Below are 16169 nucleotides of genomic sequence, written 5' to 3'. Positions count from 1 at the left end.
GGTACTTTTGTTTTAAACAATCCATTGGAGTGCATAAGTTCCCTGGCTCACTCTCTTTTTTTATATCTGCCCTAAAAAACAGTTTTACCTGTTTATAAATGGGGGCTCTTGTATTATAGCAGATAGTGAGGCCAGGGTTAGTTAGCATCTCTGTCCAAGAATTTAAAACTTCGAATGTATTGGTTGGCACCATCATCTCACTATTGAGTAGTGTAAAGTATCTGTATAGTTGGGCACTGCGAAAGAAAGATCGAAGAGGCAGGAGTGATGATTAACTCCAGGTTTATTCTCCAGGAAAGGAAACTCCATCTACTCTGTAGTCCTGACTGCCATCCAGTGCCTAAACAGTCTAACCCTCACTTTCTACATTCTTACAGCTTATAATAAGTGCAAAAGATAACAAAGTCAAGTATATGGGCAAATCAGAAACACTGTAAAAAACATATCAATACACCTCCCCCCGAAAATGAAAAAAGAAACGGAACATTGGAGAAAAATAAGCAAGAATTAGACTTTAGACAAACGATTGAAATTTCAAATTCTGCCATCATCTAATATGGCAATACCCTTGAATACTCTAACCACCCTTTGGGGATCACCAAAATGAAATCCCTTTTGAGTCTTGAGGATCCTCACTTTTACAAAATCACCCAAATTAACGTCAACATCTTTCACAACCTTGCGAATGCCGACATTCCTTTTTCCTTTGTCAATAACACCCATTTCCTTTGATCAACTTGCTTGAATCATTTCATCCAACCCTGTATTCAAACCTATTGCAGATCTCAACCATGGAGGAAACATTCTGGTGTTCAATTTACACTTGTATAACAATTCAAAAGGACTGAAATCAGTGGTTAAATGAGGAGTGTACATGTACTCCCTACCACTCTGGTCTGAAGATCTTTTACCCTGTCGTGATTCTGAGCTTTGGAAATTTGAATTGACTCTTTAAGAGTACGGTTGGATTTATTCATCATACCATTGGTCTCTGGGTGGCATAGGGACATTTTTTTGTAAGAAATACCTCTTTCACTTAGTAAAGTTTCCATCTCAGAAGAGGTTAATTGAGCACCATTGTAGTGAGAATGTTGCCCAGATTGCCTTCATAATTGAAGACCTTCTCAAGAAATGAGCACACTGAGCGCGCTGTAGTATCCTGCACAACTTTCACCACTGGCCATCTAGACAACAGGTCCATTAGAGCTAACACATATCTATTTCCACCTCCCTTGCTGTCTTTGGGTCCCATGATGTCAAGTGCCACTTTCTCCCATACTCCATCTGGGATTTCGCTACACATCTTAGAGGCAGTCTAACTTTTTGACTTTTATCACTGAGTTTACAGTCAAAACACTTCCTCACCAATTGCACAGCTTGCAAATCCATTCCAGGCAACCAATAGTTATTTCTTAAACGTTCTTTTGTTTTGCTAATGCTTTGGTGACCTTCATACACCAAGACTATCAAACGATTTCTAAAGCATATAGGCACAACTAGGCTGTTGCCCCTAATGATAAGATTTTTGTCCATGGATATTTAATTTTTCACTTTCTCAGAACCCCCAAACTCACCTTTCGGCCACAACATGCAATCCTGTACCGCTATTCATACCTTATCTATCACCTCATCCTTCTGGATTTCCTCTAACCACTCGCTCTCCATGATGCAGCCATTAACGATGCTACAAACCTTGTAATCCTCCTCCCTCCATCAACTAGTCTCCGGTTCAGATTCCTGGGAAACACCTTCCACCAGGCGAGACAAGCAGTCATCAGTTTTGTTATCAATCCCTGGTATGTACTCAACTTTGAAATGAAAGTCTTGCAGGGCTATAAGCCATTTTGTAGTGCAAGAAGAAATGTTGTCAAGTCCCTTTTACCAAACACTTCTTATAAGGGTTTGTGATTAGTTTTGACTACAAAATTTGCTCCCCATAAGAACTGTTTAAATTTCTTTGTACCCTAAATAACTGCAAGTGCTTCTTTTGCAATGGCCGAGTAATGGACCTTAGCTTCTTTGAGAGCCCTAGAAGAAAATACCACACTGACAGTGTCCGGACCGTGAGTTTTGTTTGGGAACAGCCCCAGGTCCCTTTTCAATGGCATCCGTGATAACACAACACAGTAAAGATAGGAGAAAACTTTTCAGATGCTGAGCCTGGATGTATGATGTTAAAACGCGATCATTTAAATCGCGGTACATTACATCGCTGTTTTTACAACGCAAGTCGTTACAACAACTTGGGCTGGAGGGCGCTGGACTTAGGAATAGTATGATTTACTATTCCAACTCCAGCCTACGTACAGTAGGGAAGGTGTTGGAATAATAAATCACACTATTCCTTAGTCTATAGCGCCATCCAGCGCAGGTCGTTGTAGCGACTTGCGTTGTAAAAGCAGCAATCTAAATGTGTTGCGGTGATTTGACCACGTTCTTAAGGTAGTTTTCCGCTGAGCCTAACTCAACGACAACTTCATGTCCTCAAATTCTTTCTGACAATCCTCTGACCAAAAAAACTGAACACACTTCCTTAACAACTCTATTATGGGACAAGTATGTTTGGTGAAGTTTTCAACAAAGCGACTGTAGAACTCAGCCAAACCTAGAAAAGCTTCCACACATCATCTTTTTGCTCACAAGAGGGAAGCTCGCAAATAGTTGTAAATCTTCCTTGGGTTTTACTGGCTTACCAGATACCAAATGACCCAGGTAAGATATTTCTAGTAAACAAAATTTACATTTACTGACATTTAAAGTGATGCCTTTCTCTTTGACTATGTTCAAAACCTCCTTAATCTTGCCCACATGTGAAACTAAACTGTCATCTTGAAAATATTTCACCCCCTGAACTCTGCCTAGCAAATCACTCATCAATCTTTGAAAACCTAAGGCTGCAGAACAAAGCCCAAGTGGCATACTGTTGAACCTGAATACCTCGATTGGAGTAATAAATGCAGTGTAATTCTTAGAGTCTGGACTCAATTGCACCTGGTGATAGGCCGGTGTAAGATCCAGATTGGAGAAAAATTTAGCTCCATCAAGGATGCTCACCATCTCCATGATATTAGGGAGAGGAAACCTGTCCACTATCACCTGTTTATTGAGTTGTCTCAAATCAATGCACATTTTAGACAAGTGACCACTTGTTGGCCAATACACTGGGAGAAATCCACTCCGAAACTTCCACAGCTTCAATAATGCCTTTTGAACACAAACGGTCTAATTCCAATTTCACTGCTTCCTGTAAGTGTATGGGCACATTTCTCACTTTGCAAGATAGTGGCATTACACCCTTTTGTAGCTGTATGCGATTCACATACCCTTCATACACAACATCGAGTGCTCCACCCTTTTTGCGATGACAATGACTTCCGACAAAGTAGGATCACTTTTAGCCCACAGTTCTCTGATCTGAATTACACTGCATCATGAACTGATCCCTTATTCTTTTATCACGATTCATCCCAAAATTTAAAGGAGGATGCTAACTTTTGCAAGACAGTTACACATTCTTCAACAGATTCCTCTGAACTCTGTTTCCTCCTGCCAAAATGAAATCACTCCAACATTTGGCAGATAGTGTTCATCAAGTTTCTTAATGGCTTTCTTAAAATCATTTTCTGCATGACATTCATCACTATCACTTTCCTACATTTCCAATTTAGGGAAACCTCCTGCCCTTCTGCCCCTAAGCAATGAAGTAGCAGGGCAGTCTTTCTTTTCTGGTGATAGATTTGTCATACATGCTTTCAGATAATTTAAAAATACCTTCTTTCACTTGACTCACATAAGCACAGGTTCACCTGGAGAACTCAAGAAAAATGGGGACCGAGAAAGGTTGTGCAGGCTAGCAATTAGGAGAACACTGCAACGGTGACAGTACAGTACACACCCAACACACACTCAACTTCCCAATACAACAGAATAACAAACTGAAATGTAAAGAGAACGGCAAGGATCCCACAGAAATACAATGCATAAATAGACAAATAGCACATTTCACAGATCACTCTGTGACACATGCAGACTATAGTACAAGAACCTGCAAACAGTACGGCGGCTCATAGAACACACAGCGATTTCAGCCAGATGACAGGAAATTAACCAATTTCCCACTAACAGTGAAAGTTCCTTTTGAAAAGGCGAATAACCAATCCTTTGGAAACGCTGTTAAAACACTGCTATCATATTTACCATAACAGAGCGATGGCTCCCAGAATGAAAACTTGCAAGAGACGTCGCAGAGTATTTGAGTAGATTCCTAGGCAATGTTTGAAACCACGCGGGCAAAAACATCCTAGGACCGGCATAGTGGCATGCACAACAATAAAAGCAGTGACGTGAGAATGAAAGAATGAATGAATGAATTATGACATTTATAAAGCACCGGCTTACACTCCAATGGAGCATCTTGGCGCTGGGGGCTAGTGTCAGGAAGGTAGTCTCTAATGTCACTGTGTTGGATGGATTAGATAAGAGAAAGGGCCAAACTATCTGGAACTATAAATATCCAAATTTTCAATTTTTTCTTAAAAATAGATTCTGTCTGTATAAGTCTCAGGTAAGTGGGTAAGTAGTTCCAGGCTTTAGTTCCTAGAACAGCCATGGACTTTCCTCCTCTGGACTTCAGATGTAAATGTGGGGATACTAGCTGATTTTCTTTAGAAGATCTCAGATTACGTACAGGTACATTAATTTTTTATCTAGACCTGAGATACTTGGGGCCACTTAGTTTTACAGCTCTAAAGGTAATCACAAGGATTTTAAAGAGAATTCTCTTGAGTATTGGTAACCAGTGGAGGGTTTGAAGAGCCTCAGATGCTGAGGACCCTTTAGGTAAATTCAATACCATTCGAGCCGCTGCATTTTGCACAGTCTGCAGCCTTTTTAGAGTACTTTTCTTTATGCCTGCATAGAGACTGTTGCAATAATCCAGTCGTGAAAGGATTGTGGCCACTGCCACGGACTTGCGGGCTGTGATAGGTAGGAATAAAAAAAAAAAGAAATTGAGTTTTTATCCAATAAAACAAGTTCCTGCAACCGACATGGCCTGCTGATGAAAAGAAAGAGAAGTATCAAATCGTACTCCGAGATTTTTTGCAGTGTCCACAGTATTAGGGGGTGGGGCTGCGTCAGTTGGCCACCACATTTTGGGTGAGAAAATATTACATTTTCCCAACAGCACGATCTCTGTCTTTTGGCTATTAATTGGTGTTCATCCATTCAAAGTCAGCCGAAAGGCAGAGTTGGAAGTTTTCCTCTGCTATAGTTGATTCTTTATCCAGGGTGAGGATGAGCTGTGTATCATCAGCGTAAGATACCGTCTCAATGTCAAAGGATGATATTAGCTCAAGCAGGGGTACCATATAAATATAAAAAAGTGTGGGGCTCAGAATCGAGCCCTGATGAACACACGAACACAGCTGTTTCTCAGTTGAGGTATAGCTACCTAGTGTAACTGATTATCTTCTATTTTCCAAGAAAGATAGTAACCAGGCCAGTGCCCTCTGTGAGATCCCTACTTTTCCTAGCTGTCTGCCCAAGGCAACATGGGAGACAGTATCGAAAGCGGCTGAGAGATCCAACAGAATCAGCACTGCCATTTTCCCCTGATCCAATCCAAATGTTAACGTCTCCGCAGTATGTAGCAGTGCCGATTCTGTTGAGAACCCAGCCCTGAAACCTGATTGCCTGGGGTGTAGAACATTATTTAGTAGAAGGAAATTGTTTAATTGCTTGTTTACAAGTTTCTCTGTTATCTTGCTTAGGCAGGGTAATAATGAAATAAGTCTGAGGTTTGTCCGAATGGTAGGATCCGTAAGATGTTTGTTCTGAAGAGGTTTAACCGATGCGACCTTCCAACTGTCTGGTACTACTGCCTGTCTAAGTGAGGAGTTAATAATCTGATTAATAATGGGATTAACAATTTCAATAAATGCATGTAAAACTTTGGGAGGGCAGGGATCCCCTGGGGAACCTGATTTACAAGACAGGATAGCCTGTCTGGACTGCTCAAGGGTAATCTCACTAAAATGATTCAGCAACAGTATTTTTTCATGATTATAATTTAACTCTTCAGAAGATGGGGTGTCTACTGGAAAATCCTTCCTAAGGTCACTGACCTTATCATCAAAATAGTCCGCTATTTGATCATATAGTTGTTGTGATTGAGGAATTTCCTGATTAAAAATCTTGGGATGGGTAAATGATTGAACAATTTTAAAAATCATCTTCTGATCAAACACTGTCTGTTCAATGAGATTAGTATAATGAACCCTCTTTTCATGTTTGATCATCCTATGATAATTTTTCAGTGCTGTTCTAAAAGTAGTAAGATCATTGTTGTTATAGTGCACCCTCCATTTACGCTTGAGATTCCTACATTTGCCTTGCAAATCTTTAAGCTGAGGGCTGAACCAAGGGGCAGTGGTTTTCCCCAGGAGGGCTCTACTACATGTGGCCACCGGGGCCATTTGGTTGGCTAACGTTGTCAACCAGTCATTAAGAATACCTGTATCAATAATAAGATCTCCTGTTAATGTGGGTTTGCTTAATTCTGCCAACATATGTAGATTAGGGTTTGATAGCATTTTATTCCATTTCCTATTAACAGTTTTACAAGGTAGTTCCGGAATTTGTTTAGCTGCATGTAAAGAGCTATCTGCTATCTCAAAGGGAATGTACTTGTGGTCAGACCACGTTAGTGTAGTAGGGGCATCCACTGTAAGTTTAGTGAAGTTTGTACATATCCCATCCAGGGTATGTCCAGCCTCATGTGTGGGGTCGGTTATCAGCTGCTTTAATCCTAACGTTTCTAAGGTTTCTAAAAAGTTTTTCGTGGTTGGGGAATTATCGGTTTCTAGGTAGAGGTTAAAGTCCCCTAGTATGGTAAAGTTGGAGTGTCTGACAATCAAGGCACTAAGACTATCAGCTAGGGTATCTATAAAGTCAGAGCTTGTCCCTGGGGGCTGGTATACCAAGGCTCCTGCAAAAGCCACTGAGCTGGATAGTTGGAAACTGAAAAACAAACTTTCCACTCCTTTAATCTCTGGGATATCAACTGTTGAACATTTTATGGAGTCCTTATAAATAATTGCAAGCCCTTCCCCCCTCTTTACAGGTCTGTCTTTCCTAAACATGGTGTAACCTGGGGGGAGAGACCGAACAATGTCAGGATTAGACCATTCTTTTAGCCATGTTTCCGTGACAAAAAGGCCATCAAGGTTAAGATTCAAGATTAAGTCATGAATGTACATGGGATCTTTTCCTAGTGACCTAACATTCACCAATCCGCGACAGAAAGGTCTAAGATCCGAGTTTGGATTTATTTTGCAGATTTTGACAGGAAGAGAGCTGGTATTAGTTTCAAAACGAAGTTCCAAATGAACCTGCGCGGCCAGCTCAGCATGAAGAATATATGGCTGGCCGGAAATGGATCAACGCTCTTTGCTCCTCCCACCAAAAACACCTGAGGTGGGGAGGAGTGTCTGGAAAGCCCTTCCGCTTAAACGGAAAACCGCGGCGGACCGAGGGCACCAGAAAAGTAAAAAAAGGCAGTAAGTAATTTCAGTATTTATTTTCAGTTTAGTAGTTCATTTCAATTCTAATATAAAATGTAAAGTGCAATTTGGCGAAGAATAGCAGCAGAGTATTTGATAAAAAATTAAAATCGCAATTGCCAGCTAATAAGTTTTAAAAGAACAATAACAGAAAAAAACCAAGCGTTAGGAGCAGACCCTTTCCGCACTCACCCTCAGCGCGCCCGGCTCAGCGTGAAGAATATATGGCTGGTCGGAAATGAATCAACGCGCTATGCTCCTCCCACCAAAAACACCTGAGGTGGGGAGGAGTGTCTGGAAAGTCCTTCCGCTCAAAAGGAAAACCGCGGCGGACCGAGGGAACCAGAAAAGTAAAAAAGGGCAGTAAGCAATTTCAGTATTTATTTTCAGTTTAGTAGTAGTAGTAGAGAGCGGAATGAAACCAGAAGTCCAGTTGAAGAGTTACAATATAGAGTGTGGCCGCGTCAGTATAAGAACAATGGGAATCTGGACTACCACAGGTAATCCAGCCTGTAATCAATGTACTGTGCCTGCTAAACGCCAAAAATCCAGCGGCTTGAGGAGTTGCTGGCAGGCTGAATAAAGCAAACTCAAATAGTGCACAAACAGCAACTTCTTCTCATGCAGGCTTGTCAATGGAGCACAGGCTGTGGAAAGAAAGCCTGTAATAGTACACACTGCGTTACAATGCGCCCGTATCCCAAATCCCAAAATGTTCACGGGCCAAGATGTACCTGGTCCAGGGGCCAATCCTTAAGCTGGCACAATTAACAAAGCATAGTAACTGTGGTGAAGATCCCATTAGTGTTGAGGTTTCCTCCCCTACCTTCTTCACTTTAAAAAGATGAAAATCTTCTTTAAATTATCTTGCACAGATGGGGTGTCCCACTCTCGTTGACAATGTGAAGCTGGGCAGTGTGATAGGAAGATCCAAGAGGCAGGACTGATGATTAACTCCAGGTTAATTCTCCAGGAAAGGAAGCTCCATCCACTCCTGCCTGCCACCCAGTGCCTTCGCAGTCTAACCCTCACATTCTACATTCTAACAGCAGGCAGGAGGACAAAGACAGTTCAAGGAATAACAAGAACAAAAGATAACAAGGTCAGATATATAGGAAAATCTGAAACACTATATACATACATTACAGAAGCCAAGCCAGCATATACATCATAATCTTGCTAGTTCTCTCGCAAGACAACGTGGGGTTGAAATTACATTTCATTGATATAAGTATGCTGAAAATAATTTGCAGTTTTATTACATTGTTTCAAATTTGACCGCATATAGAAATATTGGCTTCAGTCACTCCATCTTGTATTTTATTTTCGTCCTGTAATTCATATCTCTTCCCTATTCTGCCTTTTATTAATGTAGTTCACAATGTGGCCATCACACCAATCACTTCTAGAACCTGTGACTCTGTGCTACTCAGTGATATGCTTGTCTTTTACAATCTTCTACTGGAATAGTCCACCTTCCATTTTCACTAATCCCCGTTTTCAAGGACACTTGAATTTTAATAAGGTAGTTTTTTTTAATGAAGCCATTTCAAAATGTTTTTCTTTTTTTAAAGTTTACTATTCAAGAAGTTTCATTTTTTTACATTCACTAAAGTTAAGGGGTTGTTACAGGAATAAAACAGCATTTAAATGGACAGAAATCCATTTTAGGAGTCTGAAAAAACATTTCTGACTCCTAAATTGGAATTAGTTCTTAGGCGAAAGCACTTTAATGGTAACAAACTATGAATCAGAGCACTTTCAACCATTTATGGGGCATATTATTAAGCCAGGCGATAAAATTATCGCCGCTTTAGTGGCAGAAAACTGCCTCTAAAACGGCGATAATGGGCTTGATAATATGCTCTATGGAATTCCAATTGAAGCCCATGTTAGATGTGAAGGACGTCTAACATGGGCTACAATTGGAATTCCATAGAGCATATTATCAAGCCCACTATCGCTGTTTTAGCGGCAGTTTTGCAGCGATAATTTTATCGCCTGGCTTGATAATAGGCCCCTAAATGCTTAGTACATCTGGTCCAAAGAGCTGCGTTGCTACTCTATGGAGCATATTAACAAGGGCCGGCGATAAATATCGCAAAGCGCGCTTAGCGCTTGCATATTTATCGCCGGCTATCTCTGGAATTTATCGCCCGGTTTGCGTGTTATTAACAACGCGCATCGCCGAGGCGATAAAAATTCCAGAGATAGTTGGGATATCGACGTTTTCCATGGTGGAAAACGGCGATATCCTAGATGATAGGGCCTGTGGTCTTAGCCACAAAATCCACCCCCCATGTTAAGTATGCCTTAGTCAGGAATTTAACAGACGTTAAATTCCTGTGTTAAGGCATACTTAACGCGATTTTAAAAATCGCTACCCTCCCTTGTTAATATCGCGAAGCTGCCTTCGAGATATTTTCCCAAGGGAGCCTTGTCAGGCACGTCTCCTTTGCATCTCATTAGCGATGCGATCGGAGGCGTGCTGCAAACGGGCGCTAAGTCAGCAAGACACGCGATAGCGTGTCTTTGCTGATAAGGCGATGAAATTATCGCCGCTTTTCGCCCGAAAACGGACGCAAAAGCGGCGATAATTTCATATCGCCGCCTTGTTAATATGCCCCTAAGTGCTTCTGTTTTTCTAACAATCATGGTTGCGGTGAGAACAGAAAATACGTTTTCTGCTGTAAGGTTGGTAAAATGAAGACATCAGCAGTTCTGCGAAAGATAAAACCCTTTCCTAATTGTACTAAATCAATTTACTGATTCCGTAAAAGGAAATATGAAGGAATTGCTATTTGGGAGGAACATATTAAGGGCATCTCAATTCTAGAGGATTAGTGATAATATTTTGAAACCAAAAGCAGTTGCAAAACATTAATATTTTACTACTAACTCAAGGAGAAGTGGTAGCCCTTTCACAAATGAGAATGGATCCCCAAAAGACCCCTTCCCTTTTGTGAATAGCAAAAAAATATTTTTAAGTGTAGGTAGTGGTCCTTTGGACCTTTTGCTTTTCTTAAAAACAGTTTGCAAACATTTAAAATGAGCTGCATTTTAAACAATAAGTTATTTAAAAACAATCACACACAAGGTGATCTTCTGACCACAGAAGGCCACCATGCCTGTGATTGAATCCATTCATAATGGGTCAAAATTTGCAACCAACCTCATTGATATTTATGATGTAAGTCGAATTGCAACCCACTACGATTCAGTACTTTCTGTGCCTATTAACCTATTAATACATAGGTCAGTTTGCAAAATAAGAATACATTTGGTAAAGGTCGGTGCACAAATTATGACACCTTTTACCTAATGCATTCTTCGTACAGGATGCCAAACATCTATAATTCAGTGAGACTTTGTTTTACTTTATTTATTACAGGTCTCATGATAATAGAATTTATTTTGAGTCCTCATTAATATTTGCACAACCATCTATCTAATGCGAACCACACCTTTAGTCCCCCCTCACTGAAATAAAAAGAAGTTAAAGAATTCTTTCTTTAAAATGAATACACACTTTATATATTTATCCAGTGGTTATATATAGCTATTGTTAATTAGCAAGTGTATAGCACACAATGTCATTGTAGCATGTTTTGTTCCTTGGAGTGTACCTATGCCTGATTTGATGCAAAAAATGTAACATGTTATGACAACGTTTATTGTTCTATTAGCTCTAATCTTTCCAGTTTGTGGCATGCCTCATTAAATTGTAGTGAATTAAGTTTGTTGCTTTAACCAATAACTTCACAGCACTGATCCTCCAGAAGCAGTCAAGAGCATGCACAACACAGCCTGTCCAAACAATAAAGAGGTAAAAATATATACGTGGGCTGGGATGCTTACCTACTCAACTGCGTCCTCAATACTTCATTGTTGACCTACATGACCTTCTAACATAAATATGAAAGCCTAGAACAATCTTGTTGATACCCTGAATAAGAGACTCTTAGAGCTGAAAGATGTTTCCCAGCGTGTCCAGGAAAAACTTCAGATGGAACAGCATGAGCAATTACACCAGCGGCAGACACTTCTGAGACCTACAACTGGGATATCAGGGTCTATTCCAGAGTAGCATAAATCTCAACTGTCTCGTTTCCAGTGGCAAGCAACCCCACTCTTACCTGCATCTGTCGCAGGGCAGCAAAGGCAGGAAATCGCCAGCACCCCCCCTCCACACTCTTACATGCTTCAAGCGCAGGGACGGCCATGGGTGGCTGAAGGTCTAGATACGCCACTGCTCATTTTAACACCTAACTATAATGTCACTTTATTTTGTATCTTTTCTCACTAAATTTCTGGCAAGTATTGACATATTTCAGATTGTATTACTTTATTTATCTATAAGGTCACTTTAATTTTTTTGTGTGAATTTCTGGGGGGTTTTTCAAATCTTTTTCTAAGTAGAGCATACACCTGTTAAGATCTTATTACCATAACTAAGTAACAGGCTATTTTAACCTTTGAGTTTTTTCAGTGAATTTTTTTGTTTTATCTCACTGTATTCTATGTTTAGCATATGCCCATCCCCCCCAGGTAACCTGCGTTAAAACCCCGCAGGCCACCAACTCCAATGCTGCACACAGCATTTGGATGAGCACATCTAGGGGTTGCCCGCAGGACCTGGCAACTGGCCAGGCCCTGCACCTACATCCATGTAGGAAGCCACCCCTCACCCTAAGGTTGGCCAACCCCACCATTGTACATGGCTTTTGGAGAAGGGCAGTAGGGGAGTTTGTAGACTCCAGCCAGGCTATGTACCCAACCCCACATAAATGGCCAACAGCCTATGAGCAACCAACCCCCTGCTATGCACAGTCTTCAGCAGAGTTCTGCTGGAGATAGCTACGGGGATTGGCCAAGCCCTGAACCCAATACCCCATTGGTGGCTTACCATCCCCCCAGAGGATGCCCTACTGCCTGCAAAGGTAGCCTCCTACTGAATATGGATTTTGGTTTTCAGCTAGGCCCTGCACTCAACCCATAGGATCAGACTTTGGCTGTATGCAGCAGAGCTTTATACACTGGTCTTGTTGAGCATTCTCCCAACTCCTAATTGGGAGGCAATTAACCCATTGTGCACAGCCTTTGTCCAAGCACAGCAGGAGTTGACCTTGGAGCCTGAATTTAAGCCACTAGAACTATGGTTTCCAAAACCAAGAGTATATATATTTAAATGTTAACATTAGGAACCTAGGGGACAGACTGTGGTCACACTACCCCCTTTTGTGCCCTCTCTCACTATTTTCCCTGGGTCCAGTGATGGAAGCTGCAACATTTTCTCCAATGTTGTAGTCAGCAAATCAGAGTGTTTCAGTATGGTGGGGCCTTCTGTCTGTCTGTTATGGGAGAGGTGTGGCACAGCGGGCAGGGCGGCTGACTCTGGAGCATGGAGCTCAAGGTTTGATTCCTGGAGGCAGCTCATCCCAGCACCCTCTGACTCTGGGCCATAGCTTGCTTAATCTCCCTGACGGCCCCCAGTTCCTTGAGACCCTTAGGGGTGATTAGTTTGCACTTTACACTTACCGGGTTATTATTATTTCTGTCGATTTATGTATTGAAATATCCAACAGGAGTAAAAGCTCCCAAAGCCATTTTGAAAATTCTTGGTACAACACGAGTACTGCATTACTGCAGAGGGGACCCAACTATCCAGATATCTCTAACTTTTTTTAAAGGTTAGCCCATTCATGCCCAACCTGAGCCTCACTTTTCTTGGCCACTGCTGGATGGATCAGCTCCAACATTCTCAGGAAGGAGCAAAACTGGATGAATCTTTTGTGGGAAAGGTTTGTGGAGATTCGTCACAAGGTGCTAATGTTATTAAGAATACAAAAAATGGCATTTATATGGGAAGTCTAATCTAACTATAACTACGCTAACGGTATTGACATAAATAGATATGTGTATATATATATATATGTGTGTGTGTGTGTGTATATATATATATATATATATATATATATATTCACTGGAAAAAACATAGGTTTCAGGGACGTTATAGTTAGTTGGACAATTCAATCATACAAAACCAGAGAAATGTGGCTGTTATAGTTAGTAGAGCTAACTATAACTCGCGCCCCAATGCACTGCTGATGATGTCACATATTACATTACTCAAGACATGCTCAGTGACATCACTGATGACATCCCGAGGCCAATTTAGGTCCTGTGGACCCCATCCCCCAGGGCCCGGCCATTCCTTTTGGTTTTTTTTCAAAGGGACGGGGGCCGCTTGGCCCCCCTCCCAGGCCACTTCTGGTCCCGGGGACCCCATCCCCCAGGGCCGGGCCTCTCCATTGGGGACATTGGGGGAACCCCAATGTCCACCACGGTCCAGTCGGCTTCCCGCCTCCTGCGGGAGCCAGCATTGCTTTTGAGCAAGGGGAGCTGCTGACATGCAGCTCCCCTTGCTCAAAAGCAATCCTGCTTTGCTTCATTGAAGCGAGAGTAGGTTTTCCTGCTCTTGCTTCAATGAAGCAAACCAGGGTTTGCTATGACAGGGCGGGAGCCATGCTCACGCCCTGTCATAGCAAGCAGGAATGTCTCGGGGTGGGCACCCCGGGATATTGCAGGAGCCGACCCCCTGGGGTGGTGGTCCCCAGGGCCATTAAGGGCTCCTGGAGGGGGGCCACGTGGCCCCCCCTGCCTTACAGTTTAAAGACCCGGGAGGTGGTGGTCCCCGGGGTTCGGGGGTCCGCAACAGACCCCTGCATTTAATTAAAGAGTGCCCTGGGGGGTGGTAGCCAGGGCAGTGTGGGGGGCTGGAGCACCCCCACACTTCATTTTTTTATTTTAAGCTCCAGGGAGGTGGCGGTACCTGGGGCTTGGGGGGCCGACAAGGCCCCCCGTACATTAGTAAGCAATGCCCCGGGGAGGTGGCGGTTCTGGGGGCAGCATGGGGGGCAGGACCCCCCACGCATTTTACAATTAGGCTCCAGGGAGGTGATGGTCCCCAGGGCTGTGGTGGGGCCTTGTACCCACCCTCGCATAAACAATTAAGTCTCGGAAGGATGGCGGTCCCCGGGCTGCAGGGGCCCCCATGCGGCCCTGCTACATAAATAAGCATTGCCCCAGGGACCTGCCCCACCCGGGGGCTTTAAAAAACAAAACGCCAGAGCCCGCGCTTCATTTTCTTTTCATTTTTAACGGGATTCGCACACCCAGCGCGTCCCGGCCGAAAATTGAAAAACAATAAATGCTGTTTCGAGGCCTGAGGGTCCCTGTGGGACCACCTGAGCAGGCCTGAGGGGTCAGGGTGCCCCCTTTTCTTGTTTTTAATATTTTTTTTTTACCTTTTTCTTTCTCCCTCGGTCTGAAGAACAAGATGGCTGCTAACACTTCCTGGTTTGAAGTGTTGGCAGACAATCAGAGGCAAGCTCGTGCTCGGGAGTGCTCAGCCAATCAGATCTCACAATTCTCAAATATCTATATCTGTAAATCTTTAAATATCTGCAAAAATACTGAATGGAATTAGACCATTTAAAAAAACTTGCTTTCTGGACCAAGAGCGATCACTGTGCCAAATTTGGTGTGATTTCGTTCAGCAGTTCAGGCTGTAGCCGTGTCTAAAGTGTCCTATTGAAATTAACATGGAGAAAACCATTTTTGGGACACCTTTTTTCTTCGGCCCCCCCTTGACGAATCACCCCAAACATTCAAAATTTCATGAAGCTTCGTCAACGGCGCCAAAGTTATTAGCAAATCCTATGGAAACTAGGTTCTAACTATAACTACCTATTGGCAACCGCCAGTTGGTAATATACATATATATATATATATATATATATATATATATATATAAATATAAATATATATATATATATATACACACACACACACACACCCACACGTAGTGCTGCATGTAGTTCACTCTAGAGTGTTTGTGTATATATATATATATATATATATATATATATATATATATATATATATATATATATATATCCACTCCAATGCTCACCTTTAGGATTCAAGCAAGCGGGACACAGCTCCGGGCACAAACAAAGACTTTAATAAAGCGCATTCACAGAAGTCACAGCACAGTCCTTGCATGGCATGAGCATTCAGGCAGACGCGTTTCTGGCCTCATTGGCCGTCATCAGTGCCGATCACAAAAATATATATATATACACACACACACACACACACACACATTCTAGAGTGAACTAAATGCAGCAGTACAGCAGTACATGCTGAAGATGTCTCTTTGAGTCTATGGGCCATATATACGACAAAGTGGCAGTGGGTGTCGTTAGCCTCCTGGGCTTAATGACATACTCCACCACTTCAGAAACGCAAGGCTGCCCCATATTTACAAGGATGTGGTGCAGCCTTGCGTTTCCCCCTGCGATGGTGCTAGGTTTCACAACTTAGTGCCAACGCAGGCACCCTTGCACCAGAGTGCAAGAGTGTCTGTGTGCAGCGGACGATTGGTTATGTGTAGGAAGGTGTCCCTTTCTGCACATAACCAATCCAAAAATGCCATTTTGTAACTTTCATGTGTACTGCTTCATGTAGCACAGATGAAAGTCAAAAAATTGCATTTTTAAGAAGGTTTGTTTATGTACAGGAAGGGACACCTTCCTGTACATA

General features: G+C 42.3%; 1 protein-coding gene across 6 annotated transcripts in view; it reads right to left on the bottom strand.

Annotated features, from left to right (window-relative positions):
• SLC2A9 (solute carrier family 2 member 9) overlaps positions 1-16169 on the bottom strand; it is a 2222556-nt gene that overhangs the window by 654401 nt on the left and 1551986 nt on the right. The window lies entirely within an intron of this gene.

The sequence above is a fragment of the Triturus cristatus genome, chromosome 2_2 (assembly GCF_964204655.1).
Source record: "Triturus cristatus chromosome 2_2, aTriCri1.1, whole genome shotgun sequence".
NCBI lineage: Eukaryota > Metazoa > Chordata > Amphibia > Caudata > Salamandridae > Triturus > Triturus cristatus.
This window is presented reverse-complemented; position numbering and strand designations above follow the sequence as displayed.